The 25,576-nt window shown below is 43.7% G+C and overlaps 1 protein-coding gene across 2 annotated transcripts in view; it reads right to left on the reverse strand.

The window, feature by feature from the left end:
* Window positions 1-25,576, reverse strand: part of bmpr1ab (bone morphogenetic protein receptor, type IAb) — a 112,298-nt gene that overhangs the window by 70,604 nt on the left and 16,118 nt on the right. For both annotated transcript variants that reach the window (XM_060940234.1, XM_060940233.1), the window contains exon 2: window positions 19,001-19,169. The gene's annotated coding sequence lies outside the window, so the exon portion shown is untranslated. The remainder of the gene's footprint in view (window positions 1-19,000; window positions 19,170-25,576) is intronic.

Consider the following 25,576-nt stretch of genomic DNA (forward strand, 5'->3'; position numbering starts at 1 on the left):
TGATTTTCACATTTTTGACGCCCTGCAGTGATTTAGATGGCATTTCTTATGTCCTTTATACATTATTATGCCCAGAAAAAAAATCCATGTCCCATATCCTTTAAATCAACACGCATACCAACTTTTAAGATCATACCACTCATGGTTTTCAAGTTCTGCTCCGGACACAAAACCTACCCAAGACTAACCTGAGAGTCTCAAACTGTTTTCATGGAAACACGAAAAATTTTAAATTTCTCAGCATGAAAAGGCACATCTACATCACCTTGTTAAGATGTATACCAAGTTTCAAATCCGTATCATGAATAGTTTTGGATATATGCTCTGGAAACGAACACTGCTCTTAGAAACCAAGTTAAAATGTATTGTTTTAATGTAAAATTTTGAAAGATACTTTTTTCAAAAATCCAAAATAAGAAAAAGGCACCAGTTCACATGTTGCTTGATATGTATACAAAATTTCATGAAGATATCTTCAGTGGTTTTAAAGATATGGCCCGGAAACGAAAACTTGACCGGACGGACGGAACCTGTAAATTTTTTGTTTGGGTGGGGGATTAAAAACTAAAGGGCTTACTTACAAGGAATGACTGCCTTGTACTGCTCCTGAGAGCGACGGTCCCCCACACCTCTTCCTCCACTGACCTGTGCTCATATCCTTTGCCCCTTTTCCACCAAAGCAGTTCCAGGGCTGGTTCGGGGCCAGTGCTTAGTTTGGAACCGGGTTTTCTGTTTCTACTGACAAAGAACTGGCGTTGTGGCCAGAAAAACCGGTTCCAGGCTAGCACCAACTCTCTGCTGGGCCAGAGGAAAGAACCGCTTACGTCAGCAGGGGGGCGGAGTTGTTAAGACCAACAACAACAATAAGACTGCGAAAGATCGCCATTTTTAAGCGACGAGAAGCAGCAGCTGTACAAACGCGAAGTCATCCATTATTATTGTTGTTGTTGCTGCTGCTTCTTCCGTGTTGTTTTTTGCTTCGATATTCGCGCCAAGGTTTATGCAAACGTAGCGACGTAACTGACGTATACAACGACATAACTGACGTGGCTTCCCTTAGCACCGCGAGCTATGGAAAAGCAAACTGGTTCTCAGCTGGCTCGCAAGTTGAACGAGTTGTGAACCAGCACTGGCCCCGAACCAGCCCTGGAACTGATTTGGTGGAAAAGGGGTACTTGACTTGCAAGTGACATCAAAGCAAAATAGAAACCCGGATGTCGGCCATGTTGGTGGATATACAAATGCGGGGTCAAGCGACATTCCAGACAAAAAAAAAAAAAAAAAAAAGAGTCACGTGTGCATAACTTTGTTTTTCCACTGCTTTACTAAGCGTTCTTTTAGCTCTGCCATATCTTTCTGCTGTATATGGTTGTGGTCACAACAGTACTCGTGACCGTGGCACGTTCCGATTTTTTAAAAGTTCCATCCGTGATTCAGAAAGAGGGCGAGGAAACTGAGGCTTAGTACGGAGAGGAGACGAGCACGGCTGAACATCGGTAGCACTGATCTAAAGGTTGTTTTACAATCAGGGTACAAAGTTTGTGTCACAGGGGTAGGGCTGCACAATTAATCGAATTTAATTGAAAATCGTGATTTTGGCTGCCACGATTAAATTAAATGAAAATTCCAATTTATTTCCATTTAAAATGCGAGCTCTGCTGTATATCTGATCAAGCACTTTTTGACCAGTACTCCGCCAAACCATTAGGGGGCGAACCGACGCATGTAAGGTTTCATTGCTCCGCCTAAATAAGCAAGCAAGCCAAGTGCAGTGTTGCCAGATTGGGTGGTTTTAAGTGCATTTTGAACATATTTTGGGCTGGAAAACGTCAGCAGCATCTGGCAACACTGGCCAAGTGCGCAGAGCTTCAGTGCAGCGGTATCTTCAAGGGGTGAGTGTGAGAGTAGGTAACAGATTGAGGTGAGAGAGAAAAGCTAACTATTGCCGCTTTTCCACCACAAACGCGGCTGAGCCGTGCCGTGCCGAGTCGAGCCGAGTCGAGCTGAGCGGGGCTATTGAAGTTGCATTTCGACTACAACCGCGCTGAACCGTGCTGGCTGGAAGTGGGTGGACACATTGGGTGGAGTTAGCGAAAGTGGGTGGACGTCACGTGATGTCGTTAAGCAGCGCAAACAGTGACATCAGTGACAGTGGCGGAACAAGTCAGAGCCGGGTCGGGGGCAGGGCAAATGACCGGGCATTTTATTAAAGCTTATCATAACATCATTTTAGGCTACAAAATGTCCGCAACTGCGGTGTTTACCAATTTCAACACTACCGGGTGCAACTATATGTTATTTAGTACATCAAGTCCTTCAAACGAACATGTAACTCAGAAACAAAAAACATTAGGATACTGTACATGGCTCATAATAAAACATCAATAGCCTATACTGCGCACATTATTTGAAGGGCATACGAATGAGCGCTCAGAGGTTGCAACGCTGACAGGAAGAGTCAGAAATAAAAGGAGGGCGGTGCAAACCTCACTGAATGCACTGTGTTTACCAATTTCAACACTACGGGGTGCAACTATGTTATTTTGTACATTAAGTCCTTCAAACGAACATGTAACTCAAACAAAAAACATTCGGCGACATACTGTACATGGCTCATAATAAAACATCAATAGCCTACTGCGCGCATTATTTGAAGGGCATACGACGAGCCTTGCGCTCCGCGAACTCGTCCACGATGCTCTGTATGTCACTGATTCAGTGATCTTTTCAGCGGTAGTCTCACGACCCGAATAGTAAACAATAAACATGGAGGACATGGAGTCGTTAGTGTTGCTGGTCTTGGTGCTGTGGCTTGTTGTCACCGACAACGCCAACAGATACTGGCAAGAGCGTATAGATGAGGCGAGGCGCATAAGGCTTCAGAAATTCTCGTAATTCATAATTATTCTCCTTCCGGGTTTGCGGTGTTTACAGATCCCAGCGCGCTCGCGGGGCGTGTGTGGGCATGTGAGGACACGCCTCCTCACCAATCAGTGCACAGGGGAGTGTCTACTCACGCCTCCAGCCTCAGTCGGCACGGTTTGGCTCGCTTCAGCCCCACTCCAAAACAGTGTGAGTTTTAGGGGCTAAGCAGGGCTGAAGCGAGCTGAGTCGTGCTGGTTTTTGGTAGTCGAAACGCGAGCCGTGTCGGGCTGAAGTGAGCTGAAGCGAGCTGAAGTGAGCTGAAAAAGGGTAGTGGAAAAGGGCCATATGTCAGAACAACAGACTATTTAGCACTGGAGGCAATGTTGTGACCTGCCTTCGCTCATGTTTAAAGCCAGAGCATGTTGATAGGCTGCTCTTTCTAGCTAAAAAACTTGTAGGCCTCAGTATAATGCTATGTAATTGTTGCAATTGAGTTTTCAGTTCCTTCATCCTTTGGTAATTTCTTGGATAAATTTCATTTATTTGTCATTTGGAAATCAGAATTTCTCTTTTAAATTTCATTCTGCACTGAAAGCTGTTCATATTGTTTGTTTGAATATAGTGAAATAAAATTTAAGTGATTTCCCTAACATCAAGAATAATCGTGATTAATAATCGTGATTACAATTTTGATCAAGATAATCGTGATCATCATTTTTTCCATAATCATGCAGCCCTACACAGGGGTCCAAAATTCAAATTGATTCAAACTTGTTCTTGTACCAGTTTTTAAGTGAAGGACAAGTTAAAGAACAGATTTCAGGTAATTTTTTGACGTGTGTATGGTAGTTTTGTGTAATCTGCTATAATTTGGGAGAAACAAATGAAGTGATTCTCAGAGAGGACATTTTTTTTGACAATTCAGAATCCACTACTTCCATAGCGCTTTTAAATATAAGACTGTAAGCTTTGTGTTAGTTGTCTCTAATATTTATGTCCCAATATCTTGACCACATTTTAGGATGAAAATCATCATTTTAGATATGTTATTTTACATTGAAAAATTAGCTGTCTCGGAGAGGACATTTTTTTGACACAATTCCATACTAATTTGATCAAAATAGTCTGAAAACTTACTGGCATTCAACATTAAAACTTAACTAATGTTTCCAATGATATGGAACCAAATGTGTGTTTTATGGTATAAAGAATGATTTAAGTGCATCCCTTTTGGAGCTATCTGTGGTTAAAAAAAAAAAAAAGCACTTTTTCTAAATGACACGAGTAATTTTGCTAAATATGACATATTGCCATACATTCACCAAAAATAACGTTATCACCACATTTTTTTGCTTGGTAAATAGAGCGATCACAGGGCTACAATAAACAACCAAGTTTATTTAGTCAAGCCTTTTGATATTGAAGATAAGTGTTAAATGTGATTTTTAGCTTGCGTACCCTGATTATACAACAACCCATAACAGAGACCAAAATAGCTTGTGTTTGCAGTAATCATTTTATCTCAGGTAAGATTCAAAAGCTTTCTCGAGATCATGGAAGAATTTTATTTCGTGTTGCTAGAATTTTGCTATAAAATGAGCGTTCTCTTGTCGTTATAATTTTAACGTGTATTACCATTTTGCTTCTAGGAGCGCCAGCAAAATTATATATGATAGAAACAATCCAGACTGGGCACCCACTCAGAACATGGGCTATGTTTCATCCAAGGTCGGACTTGATTCTTCGGCAGCCAAACCAGATAGAATGCGATATCTGGGTACTTGGTCAGTAGAAGCATGTTATCTTCAGAAAAGGCTTGATTTTTTTTTTTTTTTTTAAATATGGGTCAAAACGACAGAATTCTATCAAACCTTTGCTTGACTGTTCAAATCGTGGTAATACTGAGAAAACTCAGCATTCAGTGCGTTTACATGCACATCCAAATCAAGCTACTGTCGGTAATCGTGCAAAGGGTCCCAGCAGGGGTGCCAGAGAAATCCAATCCTACATGCACACAAGGAAATCGAGCTATTGTGTGAGGTACATTGTGCACCCGAGCCACAGGTGGCGCTACACGCCCCATCGTGTTGGTACACTTCCGGTTGTCATCATGAAGAGCTATTCAAGAGTGTAAACAAAAGTTATCAGTTCCGTGTTCTCCATTGCGCGTTTTTCTCCCGTCCATGAATTTTAATATATTCAACTCCTTAAGCTGAATGAGCATGAACTCTGTCTCCTCGGTGCTCCAGAAGTGCACGTTTCTGCTCGCCATTTTCTCTTCTTCGTTTGTTCCTCCTGACCTCTTCTGCTGCTCGCTACTACTGTTGTCATGCCGACCGAGGCTGTCGTGTTTCCCGCTTGTGGTCTCGTCACTCCCGGAAGGGGCAGTGCTGAAGTAAGTAGCTCGACAGGGTTTACATGCACTAAGTAGCTTGGCAAAAATCGCATAATCTAGGTCTTGTAGCTCGATTACGAGAAATCAAGTTCGGTTCAATTTCAGCAGAGCTAAGGTGTTTCCATGCCATTTAGAACTTCGATTTCAGTCGAGCTACGGCAGAAATTCGATTTTCTCTATGTGCATGTAAACACACTCATTGTTTACAGACACGCTTTCAGCGGCTGCCGTCCTAGTTGCTTTGCATATCCACCATCGTGGCGGATGCTCATGACGTAGCACAAAAATTTGATCACGTGGTTGCAAGTCATCTATTGCGCTTAGGTCATCATGATGCAGCGTTACTCACCGATGACAATTCTTGTTCATCAATAAGGTGAGAACCAGACCTGTTATTAACCCGACAAATTAAAAAAGCGCACACTATAGCTTTCGAGTTCTGTGCGGTTAGTGATCACACAGTGCACGAGCCCGACTGTACCTCTTCCATGCGGTCCAAGTGAATTGCACCCGAGCGTGGTACACAGTGATCACACTAGTCGAATGAACCAGACTATGGGGGTCAAACGTGCTCGGGTGCGGTACGGATCGCCTAGCGCGAGTACACCCAAACAGTTTCTGACAAAGCAAAAAACACTCAAATACACACTGCAGCACTCTTGGAATAAATGGAGATGTAATAAAATTTAAACATAGTACAAATTTTATAGAGAAACAGGATGTTCAGCTGGGCAAGTCCTTTGACCACATCCTGTTTTTGCATGGCTGCACACATTAAAAAAAAACAAAAAAAAAACAAAACAAAACCCCACCCCCATCCATCACCACGAGAGGCATTACATGATGGACCTCACAAGTCATGTGCTTGGAAGTGCAAAATGTACTTGATTCCCGGGGTTGTAAAACTAATCACACCCCAGACAACAAGATGTTTGGAAGGGCTGCATCAAGAAGGCCTTCCTAAATTAGAGTGTACCTATTTATTAATAATAAAAAAAAAAAAAAAACAGTTTAATTTATAACGCCTCTCTCATACCCAAGGTTGCTTTGCAATAAAGTCCACCAAAAGAAGGGTCAGAATGTCATTCCAGTGGTGTAGCTGCCACAGTCCCACCAAAAGGTGCACGAAGATAAATCCCACATTGCCTACACAGCTACCGCCAGGCAACATCGCTCAGAACACCGCGCCACGGATCCACAAAGCGAGCACAGAAGCGCCGCCACGCAGAGCGCTGGTACGTCCCAAACCACCTGCACAGCCGACGCGACGCCACCGAGCAACATCGCTCGGAACACCGCGACAAACAAAAGCACCGCCGCACAGAGCACTGGACAACCACAATGTTAAAAGAGCAACAAGCTCACTGCAGTCCATAGTGAGGAGTACAGGCATCACCCACAGCGAACCAAGGCTTGGAAGGAACCAACGCCCAAAACTGGGTCTGGAGCCACACCACAACCGGCGGACAAAACACTCAAGCAAAAAGACACTACACAAACACCAAAAATAAACAAAAGTCATCTATATCCCCTGCCCTATATACTAAGTTTCAAGAAGTTATGTTCTGCTGCAGGAAACCAACCCTACCTCTTTATACTGACCTCAGCAGCCCATGACATAATCCCACCAGACCTTTGGTCCAGGGGAGCTAAAAAATTTAAATCTCACATTTCTTAGTATCAAAAGGCACATATACATTACTTAATCAACACGTATATCAACTTTCAAGACCATACCACTCAGTTTTCAAGTTCTGCTCCAGAAACAAAACCTACCCCCAAGACTAACCGAGAGACGAAGTCTGACATTGTTTTCATGGAAACATGAAAAATTTAAATTTCTCAAATTTTAGTATGAAAAGGCACATCTACATCACCTTGTTAACATGTATACCAAGTTTCAAACCTGTATCATGAATAGTTTTGGATATATGCTCCGGAAACTAACATTGCTCTTAGAAACAAAGTCAAAGTCTATTTTTATTTATTTAAATGTAAAAATGTGAAAAACACTTTTTTTCAAAAATCCAAAATAGCAAAAGGCACCAGTTCACATGTTGCTTGATATGCATACAAAAGTTTCATGAAGATATCTTCAGTAATTAAATAAATAAATAAATAAAAATAAATAAATAGAAATAGGCCTGGAAACGAAAACATGACCGGACAGAACCCGTTTCTATATTCCCCAATAAAATCTCCGGTGAGAAGCAGCAGCCTGAATGTGCACAGCGTACTGTCAACCAGAAACTGGGGGGGGGAAATGCTCCTTATAAATATGACCTAAAACATCAGATTTTCACACAAGTCCTAAACGTAGATAAAGAGAACCCAGTGAAACAAATGAGACAAAATTATACTTGGTCATTTATTTATTGAGGAAAATGATCAAATATTACATATCTGAGTGGCAAAAGTATGTGAACCTTTGCGTTCAGTATCTGGTGTGACCCCCTTGTGCAGCAATAACTGCAACTAAACGTTTCCGGTAACTGTTGATCAGTCCTGCACACCGGCTTGGAGGAATTTTAGCCCGTTCCTCCATACAGAACAGCTTCAACTCTGGGATGTTGGTGGGTTTCCTCACTTGAACTGCTCGCTTCAGGTCCTTCCACAACATTTCGATTGGATTAAGGTCAGGACTTTGACTTGGCCATTCCAAAACATTAACTTTATTCTTCTTTAACCATTCTTTGGTAGAACGACTTGTGTGCTTAGGGTCATTGTCTTGCTGCATGACCCACCTTCTCTTGAGATTCAGTTCATGGACAGATGTCCTGACATTTTCCTTTAGGCCAAGTTTACATTAGACCGTATCTGTCTCGTTTTCTTCGCGGATGCACTGTCCGTTTACATTAAACCGCCTGGAAATGCCAGGAAACGGGAATCCGCCAGGGTCCACGTATTCAATCCAGATCGTGTCAGCTCCGGTGCTGTGTAAACATTGAGAATACGCGGATACGCTGTGCTGAGCTCTAGCTGGCGTCGTCATTGGACAACGTCACTGTGACATCCACCTTCCTGATTCGCTGGCGTTGGTCATGTGACGCGACTGCTGAAAAACGGCACGGACTTCCGCCTTGTATCACCTTTCATTAAAGAGTATAAAAGTATGAAAATACTGATGCAAATACTGCCCATTGTGTAGTTATGATTGTCTTTAGGCTTGCCATCCTTCCACTTGCAAGTGGTAAGTGATATGCGCTGGGATCACACACACAGCGGCTCAGTCCCTAATCACAGCTTGTGCACTTCACTCGCGCGCTCTGTGAGCTGCGCAGGGCCGGAGTGCGCACCCTCCAGAGGGCACTCGCTGTTCAGGGCGGAGTGATTTGGAGCGCAGGATGCCTGCGGAGCCGAGCGTATCCGTGTATTGGTGTTGCTGTGTGCACACTAATCGTTTTAAAAACGTTAATCTGATGATCCGCTGATACGGTCTAATGTAAACATGGGCTTAGAATTCACTGGTATAATTCAGAATTCATTGTTCCATCAATGATGGCAAGCTGTCCTGGCCCAGATGCAGCAAAACAGGCCCAAACCATGACACTACCACCACCATGTTTCACAGATGGGATAAGGTTCTTATGCTGGAATGTAGTGTTTTCCTTTCTCCAAACATAACGCTTCTCATTTAAACCAAAAAGTTCTATTTTGGTCTCATCCATCCACAAAACATTTTTCCAATAGCCTTCTGGCTTGTCCACGTGATCTTTAGCAAACTGCAGACGAGCAGCAATGTTCTTTTTGGAGAGCAGTGGCTTTCTCCTTGCAACCCTGCCATGCACACCATTGTTGTTCAGTGTTCTCCTGATGGTGGACTCATGAACATTAGCCAATGTGAGAGAGGCCTTGAGTTGCTTAGAAGTTACCCTGGGGTCCTTTGTGACCTTGCCGACTATTACACGCCTTGCTCTTGGAGTGATCTTTGCTGGTCGACCACTCCTGGGGAGGGTAACACTCAGTACGTTTACATGCACGTCCAAATCGAGCTGCTGTCGGTAATCGAGCAAAGGGTCCCAGCAGGGGTGCCAGAGAAATCCAATCCTACATGCACAAGTGAAATCGGGCTATTGTGCAAGGTGCATTGTGCACCCGAGCCACACGTGGCGCTACACGCCCCATCATGTTGGTACACTTCCGGTTGTCGTCATGAAGAGCTATAGTGTTGCCAGATACTGCTGACGTATTCCAGCCCAAAACATGTTCAAATCCGCTAACATGCACTTAAAACCCCCAATCTGGCAACACTAGCAGTTCCGTGTTCAAGCTGTTAGGCTTGCTCTAACAGACCGTATGGCTACAAACTGTCCGGCGCAGACCACTGTTTCGTAAGACAACTTATTTTGCACAATATTTTTCTAAAGTCCATTTTTTGCTTACAAAAATTTTTTTTTGCTTACAATTTAACTTGTCTTAATAAACACACAAAAAGTTCAATTGTTTTGCTTTTATTGACATTCTTCAGATGCTGGACACAATTTTTATTTATATATATATATATATATATATATATATATATATATATATATATATATATATATATATATATATCTCACACACGCACTGAATTGTTTATGTACACAATTCACAGCTATGCAACAGCTGTACAGATGTATTTGGTGATACAGTAAGTGAGCTAAATTTTAACAGTGCAAACAATGCCACAAAAAGAAAAGATTCATGACGTTGTCATGCCGACTGAGGCTGTTGTGTTTCCCTTGTGGTCTCGTCACTCGTCACTCCCGGAAGGGGCAGTGCTGAAGTAAGTAGCTCGAATACGTAGCTCAATAGGGTATACGTGCACCAAGTAGCTCGGCAGAAATCGCATAATCTAGGTCGTGTAGCTCAATTCCGAGAAATCAAGTTCGGTTCAATTTCAGCCGAATTAAGGTGTATACATGGCATTTTGAACTTCGATTTCAGTCGAGCAACGGCAGAAATTCGATTCTCTCTATGTGCATGTAAACACACTGAATGGTCTTGAATTTCCTCCATTTGTACACAATCTGTCTGACTGTGGATTGGTGGAGTCCAAACTCTTTAGAGATGGTTTTGTAACCTTTTCCAGCCTGATGAGCATCAACAACGCTTTTTCTGAGGTCCTCAGAAATCTCCTTTGTTTGTGCCATGATACACTTCCACAAACGTGTTGTGAAGATCAGACTTTGATCGATCCCTGTTCTTTAAATAAAACAGGGTGCCCACTCACACCTGATTGTCATCCCATTGATTGAAAACACCTGACTCTAATTTCACCTTCAAATTAACTGCTAATCCTAGAGGTTCACATACTTTTGCCACTCACAGATATGTAATATTGGATCATTTTCCTCAATAAATAAATGACCAAGTATAATATTTTTGTCTCATTTGTTTAACTGGGTTCTCTTTATCTACTTTTAGGACTTGTGTGAAAATCTGATGTTTTAGGTCATATTTATGCAGAAATATAGAAAATTCTAAAGGGTTCACAAACTTTCAAGCACCACTGTGTGTGTACACAAATTTTGCAAAATATTTAATTTATCTTGTTATAATAGATAGTTGGTTCAGTCTGAACATTAACAATAACTGACAAATCTTTGTCTTTTTGTAAATCCAAAGTATTATATATTTTTTTTCAAAATGCTATAAATCCATTTTTTCCATCTTTGTTTTTAAAACAAGAGAATATGCTGTAGATATACAATATCAGGAACTTATCATACAATTTATAATAAAATCAAATAAACACTTAAATAAACATTTCATTTATGTTTAATCTTGTGTTTTAAGACGGTCCAACCCAGAAAACAACTATTGCCGCTTTTCCACTACCAACGCGGCTGAGTCGGGCTGAGCCGTGCCGTGCTGAGTCGGGCTGAGCGGGGCTGTTGGAGTTGCGTTTCGACTACAACCGCGCTGAACCGTGCTGGCTGGAAGTGGGTGGACACATTGGGTGGAGTTAGCGAAAGTGGGTGGACGTCACGTGATGTCGTTAGGCGGCTCAAACAGTGACATCAGTGACCTTTTAAGCGGTAGTCTCACAACCCGGAGAGTAAACAATAAACATGGAGGACATGGAGTCGTTAGTGTTGCTGGTCTTGGTGCTGTGGCTTGTTGTCACCGACAACGCCAACAGATACTGGCAAGAGTGTATAGATGAGGCGAGGCGCATGAGGCTTCAGAAATTCTCGTAATTCGTAATTCTTCTTCCAGGTTTACGGTGTTTACAGATCCCAGTGTGCTCGCGGGGCGTGTGTGGGCATGTGAGGACACTCCTCCTCACCAATATCAGTGCACAGGGGAGTGTCTCCTCACGCCCCTAGCCCCACTCGGCTCGGTTTGGCTCACTTCAGCCCCACTCTAAAACCGTGCGAGTTTTGGGTGCTAAGCAGGGCTGAAGCGAGCCGAGTCGTGCTGCTCTGAGGTAGCCGAAACGCGAGCCGTGTCGGGCTGAAGCAAGCTGAGAAAGGGTAGTGGAAAAGGGCCATAAATAACAAATGGCCAGTTAGTTCAATTCTTCAGAACCATCAAAAAGTATTCACAACTACCATTTGCAAAAGTTATTTGTGCTCAAGAAGCTACACAAGCAAACAAAACTCCTCACTTCTGGGCGCCGCCATGTGGGATAGTGTAGAACGCTGACCGAACTCTGGTCTAGAGGAAATGTCGCACTCAACCAAAAAAAAAAAAAAAAAAAAGTGTAGCGCCTATTGCGTTTTGGAGAGAAACTTCAATTTGCAGCACATATAAACAAGGAAATATAGCGATCTGGCATGAAACATTAATGGAGCAGTGAATAGGCTCAGTACACAGCAGAACAGCGCGATGAACTTTTTTCTTTTTTTTTTTAATTTGGTGTTTATCGCGTTTTGGAAAAGAGCTCTTCTCACACACAAAATCACTTACTACACATTATTCACTTTTTATCAAGAACGAATATACAAGTCTCCAGGAACCAAAAAAAACAAACAAACATCTCTTGTTAAATGTGTGCTCCGGAGCGATATTTTGAATAAATAAAAACAAAAAAAAAGATTTTTGTACATGTGTATATTTCGTGAAACGCCAGAAAGGCTCAGTTTGAGTTCAGCTTTTGGTTTTGTTTGCCTTCACTGCCGGTCTGCTTCATGAATAAAAATAAAGACATTCTAACTTCGACTGTTCCAAGAGAGTCTAGACAAAACGTTGAACTGTGTGCAGGCTGCTCTCAGACGTTCTCATTTCAAATAGCACACATATGGCGCATCGGAACAACCCTGCAGATGATTACTGTCCGTTCTAGCAGCCTTCAGTCACCTTCCTTTTCTGTCAGGAGATCAGAGATCACTTTCTCAGCTGCGTGTGGCCAAGATCACTCTCAGGAACTTATGCAGGTGAAATTATTCTCCTGCAACTACAGTAGTTAATAGAAGCAGGCTGACATCATTTGCGAAAGTAAAAGCACTGTGGTTGAGACCAGGCCTCCAGTCTGGCCTCCAGCAGCTCCTGGGAAACTTGTGCAGAGACTACTGCGGAGTTGCTGGTTGGAGAGCCTCAGGCCAGCCTGTAATTACTCCATGCAGCTGAAAATAAGGCAGAGCGTTAGAAGACCCACATGCTCCGACACATTCCAAGAACAAAAAGTGCTATCTGGACAAAGCACTCACACTCGCACACGATCACACACAAGGCTGCAATGCTACGCAAGATTAATAGCTGTTACTGAAAGGAACGGCTGGCCAACATCCATGTTTCAGTTCTGCAGAATAAACTCTCTACAGTGCAATTTCCCACACTGGTACAAGACCGCTGCCAACAGAACAAGGGGGGCGGGGGGGAATCAAATCAATCACACCACTTTACTAGCTTGAACCTGTAAATTAATTGGAATACTGAATCCAAAATAATTCTACAAAAGTCAGGAAACCCTTTACAACTTTGCTTTTTCATGAAAGCATCTGCGTGGATAGAAACGTTCGAGAGCTGTCCGGATCAGCTGCTTATCATTACTGGAACGCCACATCTCTGAGGACTTCATACACCATAACCAAAGGCATTCCTCTCCAGCGGTCTGTTTTACTTCAGAACACACTTTTCTGTACCTGGGAAAGATCAACCCTTCTCCATAATGTGGGCTCTTTTAACGAGAGTGAATTCCTGCCTGCCAAGTCACACATTCTAATGAATGCGGACCTGCGAACGCTGTTCAGATAAAGCGTTCGGGGAAAACAACTTCCTCATTCACACGCACTCCCCGCGAATATGAAGAGACGTGTCATATGGCTCGTTAGAGGAGTTTAAAAAACACCGAGCGCGCTGTTTAAGCGGCGCAAGTCGAAAGACAGGATGCCATATGAACCAAGGCACAAAAATGTACTTCGTGCAGGTAGTCTGAGTGACTCTGCCACGCCAAGCAAAAAGGCCTTAATGGATTCACGAGGAGGTTCTTCTCTTACAGATCACTTTCACACTCTGCAGAATTCGTGCTGCCACACTGTCTGCACAGCCACTCTTCCATGGGCTTACAAATCTAGATGTCTGCCACACAGTGTTTAAAAGCATCCCCTCCTCCCTTATCCATACAGACTGAAGAGACATGCTGTGCTACTGTTGGAGATCTGTTTTCTTATCGCTGGGTGGGGGTGGTGAGGGGCAGTTGTTTTGCTTTTTCCTGTGAAATTGAGCTCATCTGGTGCCGCCGCTCGCACCGCTTGCTTTCACGAGGTGCTCGGGGCCCCGACGCTGGTGTGGAAAGGCATTTTCCATTACCTGCTTGTGCATTCCAAAGGGGACAAGCGATAAAGAGGCCTTATCTTGTGGCACAAACCTTCCTTCTAGAGCAAAATAGACACTTTTATACTAGGGTGTCAACAGCTAGCAACAGGAAGTAAAAAGGATGCTTCGGGTAGACCTCCCCCCCCCACACACACACACTACGGTGCTGGTTCCAGAACTGGTTACTGATCTTCACCAGTTTTCTGCAAAACGGGCAGAAAATCAGGTCTGGATCTGTGAGTTGCTTAGATCAAGGACGGCACCATTGAAATCATTTAAACCAGGGAAAGCCTAATGGTTAGAGAAGCAGCTTTGGGACCAAAAGGTTGCTGGTTCAATTCCCTGGACCAGCAGGTATGGCTAATGGCCCTTTTCCACTACCCTTTTTCAGCTCACTTCAGCCCGACACGGCTCGCATTTCAGCTACCTCAGAGCAGCACGACTCAGCTCGCTTCAGCCCTACTCAGCACCCAAAACTCGCACGGTTTTGGAGTGGGGCTGAAGCGAGCCAAACCGAGCCGAGTGGGGCTAGGGGCGTGAGGAGACACTCCCCTGTGCGCTGATTGGTGAGGAGGAGTGTCCTCACATTCCCACACACGTCCCGCGAGCACGCTGGGATCTGTAAACACCGTAAACCCGGAAGAAGAATTACGTATGAGAATTTCTGAAGCCTTATGCGCCTCGCCTCATCTATACGCTCTTGCCAGTATCTGTTGGCGTTGTCGGTGACAACAAGCCACAGCACCAAGACCAGCAACACTAACGACTCCATGTCCTCCATGTTTATTGTTTACTATCCGGGTCGTGAGACTACCGCTTAAAAGGTCACTGATGTCACTGTTCACGGCGCCTAACGACATCACGTGACATCCACCCACTTTCGCTAACTCCACCCAATGTGTCCACCCACTTCCAGCCAGCACGGTTCAGCGCGGTTGTAGTCGAAACGCAACTCCAACAGCCCAACTCAGCTCAACTCAGCCCAACTCAGCACGGCACGGCTCAGCCCGACTCAGCCACGTTGGTAGTGGAAAAGCAGCATAAGGTGCCTTTGAGCAAGGCATCCAACCCACCCAAACTGTTCCCAGTATACTGTACGTCACTCTGGATAAGACAGTCTGCTAAATACCTATAATATAACAATCACCATGACAACTTCAGGCCCTCAAGAATATCAGTAAACTTTGATTAGAACAGTTAGACATTATGAATAAGTAACAAAAAATAAATAAATAAATAAATAAATAAAGCCATAATGATCATGCGTGTCATCATCTACAACCACTTTACAGGCATTTTAGCAGACGCTGTTCTCCAGAGTGACGTACAACACACCCAGAGCAGCTTGGGGATAGGGTATTAGGCAGAAAAAGAAATTTACCAGTCAAAAATAATATTTTATATAATCCTGATAAGCGCCGCAGGTGCGAAGACGAGCGCCGCAGGCGCGAAGTCCCTCTAGGGGGGTCTGGGGGCATGCCCCCCAGAAAATTTTTGAAATTTAGACTTCATTTCCTGCATTCTAGGACATTTTCAGGGTGAAATGGCGTGTAATTTTTGATCAGAAATATTGCATATTTTTACTTTGTATTTTTTTCAGTTTCACTCCTGAATGTATCAGATGTATGTATGGTGTTTGATTTGGTAACAAAAGTGAAAAGAAAATAAACAACAATGAATTGTATATAATCTTTTGATCTAGTTACAGTATTTAATAAAAAAAAAAAAAAAACCAACAGTATTCTATTTTACCATACCCCAATGAAACCCCCTTGTTAATCAATGTATCACACATACCTTTTCTGTCTTTTTGTGGAAAAACGAATCAGTTTTTGTCACATTCAATTTGGGGCGTTTGTTGGGATTCATCTTGATCCAGAAGAGTGAGTCAGCAAAAAAAAAAATGCGGTTCTCCCGCCAAGAAAGAGGAAACTACAACGCAGGGTGTTTGGCAATTTTCGACCAATCAGAATTCGCGATTTATTCAGTCCGCATGTTACAAGATTCAGTGCGGGCCAAAATGGCGGAAACGATGAAATATTCTGATTTTTCATTTCAAGTTTTCAGTATTTTTCGTATTAAACTGTGTTTCTTACGATTTGTAAATGATGGCGGAACCACACACGGACTGGCCATCGGGAGTAGCGGGAGTTTTCCCAGTGGGCCGGTGGTTCAGTGTGGGCCAGCGGAGGGAAAAAAAAAAAAAAAAAAAAAAAAAAAAAAAAAACAGTTGCGCGCTGGCCTTTAATATGATAAGCAATGTTAACAGTTTCTTTAACAAACTGTTAACATTGCTTATATTAAAGGCCAGCGCGCAACTGTAATAAGCAATGTTAACAGTTTGTTAAAGAAACTGTTAACATTGCTTATCATATTAAAGGCCAGCGCGCAACTGTTTTTTTTTTTTTTTCTCCGCCGGCCCACGCTGAACCACCAGCCCACCGGGAAAACTCCCGCTACTCCCGATGGCCAGTCCGTGTGTGGGCGGAACATAACTGGATTTATCGGATGACATGTGGGAGTATTCATGTGCGAAAATTTTCGGCATTATCGTCCGTTTCAGTATCCGTCTGTGTGTATACTTGCCCGTTGAAATCGGCAATCGCCCGTCAAATTTACGGGTGGACGGGTCTCTGCCTAATACCTTATGGTGCACCATGACCGCTGATGGTGTAATTGGGCCCTACTTTTTTGACACCCTAACAGGGACATCAGACGTCTGAGGATTTAGCTTTGGGTGGCAAAAAAGTTCACATAGCCAGAAGTACAACTTACAGACGGTGCAGCAGTACGCCATTGATGAACTTCCACTCCAGATCTGATTGGTTTCTACCATTTACATGTCATAATCTTGACCAACCCTGTATTTAGGCTTTTTTTCTGAAAATGTCTTTGGTCTTAAAAAAAAAAAGAGGGAAGCCATGGCCTCATGGTTAGAGAAGCAGCTTTGGGGCCCAAAAGGTTGCCAGTTTGATTCCCTGGACCAGCAGGAATGGCTAAAGTGCCCCTGAGTAAGGCACCCGACCCCCAACTGCTCTGGGCAGGTTGTTCCGTTTTGCCCCTTTTCCACCAAAGCAGTTCCAGGGCTGGTTCGGGGCCAGTGCTTAGTTTGGAACCGGGTTTTCTGTTTCCACTGACAAAGAACTGGCTCTGGGGCCAGAAAAACCGGTTCCAGGCTAGCACCAACTCTCTGCTGGGCCAGAGGAAAGAACCGCTTACGTCAGTGGGGGGGCGGAGTTGTTAAAGCCAACAACAATAAGACCGCGAAAGATCGCCATTTTTAAGCGACAAGAAGCAGCAGCTGTACAAACGCGAAGTCATCCATTATTATTATTATTATTATTGTTGCCGCTGCTGCTTCTTCCATGTTGTTTTTGCTTTGATATTCGCGCCAAGGTTTATGTAAACGTAGCGCCGTAACTTCTGTATACAGCGACGTAACTGATGTGGCTCCGCTTAGCACCGCGAGCAATGGAAAAGCAAACTGGTTCTCAGCTGGCTTGCAAGTTGAACGAGTTGTGAACCAGCACTGGCTCCGAACCAGCCCTGGAACTGATTTGGTGGAAAAGGGGTATTTAAGACTGTCTGCTAAATGGCATTAACATAATGTTATTTAAAAAAAAAAAAGAAGGGGTGGCGTCTTTCCGAAAGTGCTGCAAAAATACTAAGCCGTTGCAATTTTACAGCTTTAAGCCAAGGCTGTCTAATTGAAGCAGCAGGAGAGCTGTAAAAGTGCAGATTTTACGCATGTTCTCAAGCTATCAGCCTCCTCAACGCCACATTGTCTTCAAAGACCAAACATGACGTCTAGTTTGTTTGATCCTACGGCTAAGGGCACAGTTACACCAAAACTCCGCCTGCTTCCATGATTTCACATGCTTGTGTTTAACAGCAGTGGGCAGAGCAGATAACTATACGACAGTGCAAGACTTAAGAACAAACAGATCAATTCTGAAGTGCAAGCACTAAAAGACTCCCCCAATACACGTATATAAAACTGAGAATCTTGAAAATTCCATGGCTCAAATTTCCCCACTTCAGCTTTGCGTGTGTGGTCTGTGCAACTCCAGGAACACAAAGCTGCACGAGGGGGAAAAAAAAAAAAAAAAAAGTTTACGAGTGTGTGGAAATGACTGGAAAAGTATCTCTGAATTATGAACGCAGAAGAAGCGCAAGGCGGCACGGCAGCGTGTTTGTGCTGCAACCACAGTAACGGCGAGGATGGAGAAACGCACTGGAAAACTTCTGAACTGCCCACAGGCGAGGACCCTGTTTAAAGTCTGGCAGATCACACAGCCTTGTTCAGCTCCACATCCTTTGCAAACATGTGTCTGCAATTGAGCGGAACAGCCCCTCCCCCAGGTCACCATCTCACCAGTTCAGCGTAAACATTCCTGGGCCGTACGGCTCGCTAAACCCAAACGGCCCCGGATGAGCCGCTTCTCGAAGCCAAACCTAAACTTTCACTCTGGGCCAATCAAAACCAAGGTCTGCAAATTGGCAGCGCTTAGCTGCAATCGTTCTGAGCAGCGTGTCTCGATTCTGCTCGGCGCAGAGGTGCGTGCGGAAACGCACATTCCTCCTGTGATTGAGGGGTGGGTCATTAACGTGCAGTCTACTGCACGAAGTGGGGCAGGTTGTGCTGTGATGTGGACTCTGACAGAACAATCAAGCTCAGATAATCAGGAGACAGGAAACCCACTGATTGCTCAGGCCTGTTCCTGCAGGGTTAGGGGGTCAAAACATGCTCAAAAGGTAAGAAAAAGTGGAAAAAGAAAATAAAAAAAGATACAGCAGTCAGAAAACGAGGCTTCCAATAACGCCATGTCAGAGAGTCAAGCTTTGACTGATGCATCATTCTGGTTTACAATATTGCACGTTTTATTTACGATAAACACGTTTTGTTTAGTCTAAGAGGAAAGAGCAAAGCAAGACGCAATAGTGAAGTCTACATTCCGCAGGTCTCTCTGAATAAATAGGAGACATGATGGATCCTACCTGAGAAGGGAGCCAGTGCAACAAGGCATGATGTTTCAGAGAGCAAGGGCTGGCCAGATTCATGAGTGATTCATGAGTTGAAGGACAGGACGTCCCACGTTGAGGGAATTTCCAGGCTACTTTCAAGGAGCAGCACCACCACAAACGTGCCCACAAGCCTTCACTGGAACTGCAAAGATGGGTCAGAAAGATACAGAAAATTTTATTTCCTTCATGATATTAGGGACTATACAAACTATGCAGATTAAAAATGATAATCGTGAGACTTTGGGGGGGGGGGGGGGGGAACGACACCCAAGAGAGCGCTCGGAGAGCACAATATCCCTCACTGGTTGCTACGTATGCTATAACTCTGGTAGAATGCAACTGAATTGAACAAAATTACAATATGCATATTACCGACATATAACAAAGAATCCTGTTTCACTCCCGTGCCATGGAGCACGTAGTCTGGATTCTGCCCGCCTATGAGTAAAAACAGCGAACTGTTGACTTAAAAAGTTGTACTCTTGACTTTGTGGAGTTTAATTTACATGAACTACAAAAGATTAAAAAGGAACCTGAGGTTAAAAGTACTCCTGACAAAAAAAAAAAAAAAAAAAAAAGCGCTTTTTTTTTTAAATGGCTAATTCATCTTAGATTGGGTTTCGATTCAAACTTGTTAGCGTGCTAATAAACACGTCTGTGTTTGAAACAGACACTTATGCAAACTATTACAGGACGATGCCATGTTATCCACAGAACCCATGCTATAGTGCGCCATCTCGTAATAAACACGAGTGCTCTGAGAGCACAATATCCCCCGCTGGCAACTAGGCCATAACTCTGGTAAAATGTGACCGAATTGAATGAAATTGTAATATGCGTATTAACGACAAAGAATCCTGTCAAGTTTCATGAAATTCCTCCAAAAATTGAGAGAGGAGTTGATTTCAGAAGGTGAGCACCCTTCCCAGGACGGACATCACCACGACATAATCCCCCTTCGGGCCTTTCGGCCAGCGGGGGATAAAAACTGTGAGGGAAGCTGATTTCAGAAAGCAAGCACACCTTGATGAAATTGCCAAAGTACAAGTTTGTTAATAATCAAGGGCATAACTCTGGTAAAAGTTACCCAAATTAAACAAAATTTCAATTTGTGCATAACGATCATATAACAAAGCATTTTACCAAGTTTGGTGAAATTCCTCCACAAACCGTGAGAGGAGTTGATTTCAGAAGAACGTACACCCTCATGAAATTGTCAAAGTTATTTAATCGACGGTCAAAACTCTGGTAAAATTTTCACAAACAAAATTAAATCGCAATGCGCGCATTACCGTCATATCACAAGGCCTTTTTCCAAGCTTTGAGAAACTGGTCCAAAAATTGAAAGAGGAGTTGATATCAGAAGGCAAGCACACCTTCATGAAATTGTCAAAGTATAATTTTGTCAAATCAAGGGCTGTAACTCTGGTAAAATGTGACTGAATTGATCATGTGTATTACCGACATAAAACAAAGAATCCTGCCAAGTTCCGTGAAATTCTTCCAAAAATTGTGAGAGGAGTTGATTTCAGAAGGTAAGCACCCTGGGGATGGACAGACAGACAGAGCCACAACTAGGGATGTTAACCGATGACCGTTTGACCGGTGGTTGACCGAATCAACGTCAACCGGTTAATTTTTTTTTTTTGGTTGTCTGTTAAAAAAAAAAAAAAATTCGTTTTGAAGCTGCCGATTTTGGAGCGGAGAACCTGGAATTCTGTGTTGTAAACGCTTGGGGCGTGCCATGCGGTGTAAGGACGACAGCTGACAAATCAGAAACACCCATTCAGTCATGTCCCGCCCTCCCGCTGCCACTCTGTGAAAGAAAAGTGTAGACACAGGCTTTTTAGCTTACAAATTACTATTCTTTTTTTTTTTTTTAATTATTATTAGAAGGCACATGGAATTTAGTCCTGCCTTGGCCAGTGCATTCTGAAAGTGTTTCGGTCTGTAGCCAACAATGCATGTTATTGCAGATCATCTCTCTCCACACAAACTAAAGGCGCAGATGCCGACTTTTTCATGGACTGTAACGGCATTTGCTTATGTAGTTATTTTAATACAGAATTTACTCTGATGAAATTATTCAGACACTCCAACGCCCCCCCTAAAAAAAAAAATCGGATCTGCACGAGCCGTGGAAAAGGCGCGCCGTTTGCATCCCTGTTTAAACTCATAGGTTAACCGACTTTAACCGGCTAATGAGGCTCGGTGGTCAGTCAAGATTTTTTTTTTTAGTTTTCGCCATCCCTAGCCACAACATGACCTCCTCTTCAGGGCTTTCAGCCAGCGGGGATTATTTAAAAAACACCCCAACCAACAAATACCTTTGCCAAATTTGCTGAAATATATAAAGATGGTTTGCCCAAAAAGTGATGACATTTGTAAAACACACAGATAACCTTTAAGAGCCCTTGTACATTTGAAACAAAATACCAAGCACTAATAGCCAGCAAAAGGTTTCATGATCCACCTTCAGCATTTGCTGATGTTTCTGATTTACACTGGAGCGCAGCCACAGACAGGGAAACACGAGAGAGAGAGGTTTCGGTTTACAGAATATTGAGTTAAAGGCTGTGCTCATAGTTGCACCCAGTCAGTCAATGCACAGATCCACAGCTTGGATTCAGACTAAAAGCTGTTTGGCTCTGTAACCGCCACCCTTATGAGCACTGGGTTTGGTGAGACGTATAATGGGTTCCTCAAAACTGCAATTTACCATTTTACTGCAACACTGATGCCAATCCACGCTCAAATTCTTCACAAAAATCAACCAGGCACCGAAACGGCACTGGGATGACACTTCTGTCCTCACGCAAGACGAGGACAGCAGCCAGTTTTCCAAAGTGCTCCGAAAACAAGTTGCACGTGCTCGTATGTGGAATTTTGCAGAGTTTATTTTTTACTTCACCGAGCAGCAGGCCACCCAGCAGAAACCATTCATCGTTCCAATAAAATATTTGGTCATCTAACATGCAAGTTATGCCCACACACAGACCCAGCAGCTCAGCAGAAACCGTACAGCATATCCATTTACTCGATAACAGTGGAATGAACATTCTGGTTTTTCTGACAAGTTTTTTTTTTTTAAATAAACGAGGGCAGAAAGATGGACAGTTGAAGGAAGCACAAATCAAAATGTTTGAAGATGCCCTCAGCACAGTTAATTCTAATGGGTTTAGTAAAGTCAAAGAGAGAAAAAAAAAAAAAACCCACACCAGCATGTGCATGGATGAAAAGCAGCTGGGGCGAACGCGATCAAAGTGGACGATCAACCATATCTAATTGAAATGAAAGCCCATGAAATGAGAAGGCTAGTGCGGCTTACGGGGCGCTCGAACACAGGAAAACTGGTGGGAGGCCATGGACAGCTCATCCTGTGTGAAACGGAGTTTCCATTAGATGCTACTACAAGACTTCTTGCCTCTTTAACAGTGGGGTAAGATTCAGAAAGATGGTACGGTCCAGCATTAACAACGAGTGGTCATACCACGGCTCGTTACATCGGCTTTTTCACAAATCAGAACGCGTGGATTAAATTTTCTAGAACAGCAGCAGCTCTGGTAATAGGTCCAACTGGAACATAAAACAATGAGCCCATTAATATAAACCTTTGTTTCTATAGTAACAGCAAATACATAGTGCTTTGTGGGGCAGACATTCTACATAATCGAAGATAAATAATAAACAACTCATCTCATTATCTGTAGCCGCTTTATCCTGTTCTACAGGGTCGCAGGTGAGCTGGAGCCTATCCCAGCTGAGTATGGGCGAAAGGCGGGGTACACCCTGGACAAGTCGCCAGGTCATCACAGGGCTGACACATATGCCGCTTTTCCACTACCAACGCGGCTGAGTTGGGCTGAGCCGTGCTGTGCTGAGTCGAGCTGAGTGGGGCTGTTGGAGTTGCATTTCGACTACAAACATGCTGAACCGTGCTGGCTGGAAGTGGGTGGAGTTAGCGAAAGTGGGTGGACGTCACGTGATGTCGTTAGGCGGCGCAAACAGTGACAGTGACCTTTTAAGCGGTAGTCTCACGACCCGGAGAGTAAACAATAAACATGGAGGACATGGAGTCATTAGCGTTGCTGGTCTTGGTGCTGTGGCTTGTTGTCACCGACAACACCAACAGATACTGGCAAGAGCGTATAGATGAGGCGAGGCGCATAAGGCTTCAGAAATTCTCGTAATTCTTCTTCTTCCGGGTTTACGGTGTTTACAGATCCCAGCGTGCTCGCAGGGCGTGTGTGGGCATGTGAGGACACTCCTCCTCACCAATCAGTGCACAGGGGAGTGTCTCCTCACACCCCTAGCCCCACTCGACTCGGTTGGGCTCGCTTCAGCCCCACTCCAAAACCGTGCGAGTTTTGGGTGCTGAGTAAGGCTGAAGCGAGCGGTGTCGTGCTGCTCTGAGATAGTCGAAACGCGAGCCGTGTCGGGCTGAAGTGAGCTGAAAAAGGGTAGTGGAAAAGGGCCAATAGACACAGACAACCATTCACACTCACATTCACACCTACGGTCAATTTAGAGTCACCAGTTAACCTAACCTGCATGTCTTTGGACTGTGGGGGAAACCGGAGCACCCGGAGGAAACCCACGCGGACACGGGGAGAACATGCAAACTCCGCACAGAAAAGCCCTCGCCGGCCACGGGGCTCGAACCCAGGACCTTCTTGCTGTGAGGCGACAGCGCTAACCACTACACCACCGTGCCACCCCGATGATAATAATAATAATAATAATAATAATAATAATAATAATAAAAATGGTGTTAGGAAACAAAGAACTTAAGTTTACAAAAAACTATTTTTATAGAAACATTTATGAAGAGTCTCATATTTCCACCATGCCAGAAGAGGCCCACCCCCCTCCCTTTTTGGGGGCTTTTCTATATAGCCTAGGTCACAACTGGATGTATGATTTTTTTGGCCGTGCGATTTTTGGCGTTTCCCAAATCTCTGCGTATTTTTTTTTTGTTCATGGAGAAAGACGCACGTTGGCCGCAAGTTTGTCTTGCAACCTGAAAAAAAACGTAAGCGCCCGTAGAGTTTGTTTGACATGACATAACCTCTGCGGCCGGTCTGCGGCCAGTCTACGGCTCGAAAATCAGCACGTCACATGCGCGCCCTCCGTGCGTTTCTTGTATTTTTTGCACGTAGACCGGCCGTAGGAGCACGTACGGCTGGTTGTGACCGAGGCTTAACATGACAAATCTCATTTTCATTCTTATTAACTTCAAGAACGCGAATGAAAGACAGGCTGGTTATTAAATATACAAATGCACGTTTGATAGCTATTTTGTCGCTGCTATAGCAAGTTATGAGTGTTTGAAATATGCTCTGTAATATATCAGTCCATATGTCAAAGCAATGGCCGTAAACGAGATTCACTGAGACCTGTGTGAGACATCATAGGACGGAAGTAAAACGTACAGCGGAAATCAAAGTGACCGACGTCTGCCAACGTCGTCAAAAGACGTGCGCGCCCTCTTTCGAATGCTGACGTAATCAAGCCGGAAGTTTTCCTTGTGTCCGAAATCGCTCCCTACTCACTATACAGGACACTATAATAGTGTGGACGCCATTTTGTAGTGCTGCCCGAAACCTTAGTGAGGATTATGTGGGAAATGCGCTCAGTATAATATGTATTTATCACAAAAATACGTGCATGTATTTATTTTGAAAACCCACCAGCCGCCTGATCTGGCACGTTTTAATTGTGCGACAGTAATGACGTAAACACCAGCACGACGGACGAGTCCTTATCCTGTCGTCTTTCCAACTCTTCTCTACTCCACGTTGGTTTGAAGTCGTATGGAATAATCTCCATCACTGATGAAGCTGGCAAATCTCAAAATCTAAATTGGAACGATCTGGCGATCTGGCCGCTGTGTAAACAATTTTCAAAATGGCGGCGTTGATACTTCACGTTTGAAGTCTCGCACAAGCCTTGTGAAGATCACGCGGATAAGCGACGCCTGCCGTGGACCAAACAAACTACATTCAACATGGCTAAAAACCGAAAAGGCAGATAAGTGTAATATAATATACCAATACAAGTCACGATATAAGGTTAATAAAACCGAAAACGTAATTGAATAACACGTTAATTAAGAAATAAAGCAAGTTTAAAAATGACTTCAGCTCCTCTTCAATAATCCACTTTGGGGTGCTAACAGTTACAGGATGTCATCTCACACTCCATGAGCTGTACCGTACCAGAGAGCATGCGACCTCCAAAGTCCAGTTCGTTTGACAAGTGTGATCGTCTTGTACTGTTCTCGGACACGTTTCACTTCAAGTGCATATCACGGGTAAATTCAGGAGCAAGATCAATGCAATTCTCCTATTTTATATTAAACTTTGGTCAAATATCTGTCACAATTTGCATTTTGTGCAATTTTTTTTACCTTGCACAATACCAGAAAAACTCAGTTGAAATCAAGCCATTTGAGGCGAATTGGTCCGCCTCTGAAAAAACTTGGCATTTGGATTTCCCGGCAAACATTGATTTTCATGACGTCGCGTGCGGGACGCCTCCCTCTGAATT

Source organism: Neoarius graeffei, chromosome 14 (genome assembly GCF_027579695.1).
Source record: "Neoarius graeffei isolate fNeoGra1 chromosome 14, fNeoGra1.pri, whole genome shotgun sequence".
In the NCBI taxonomy this organism is placed as follows: Eukaryota; Metazoa; Chordata; class Actinopteri; order Siluriformes; family Ariidae; genus Neoarius; species Neoarius graeffei.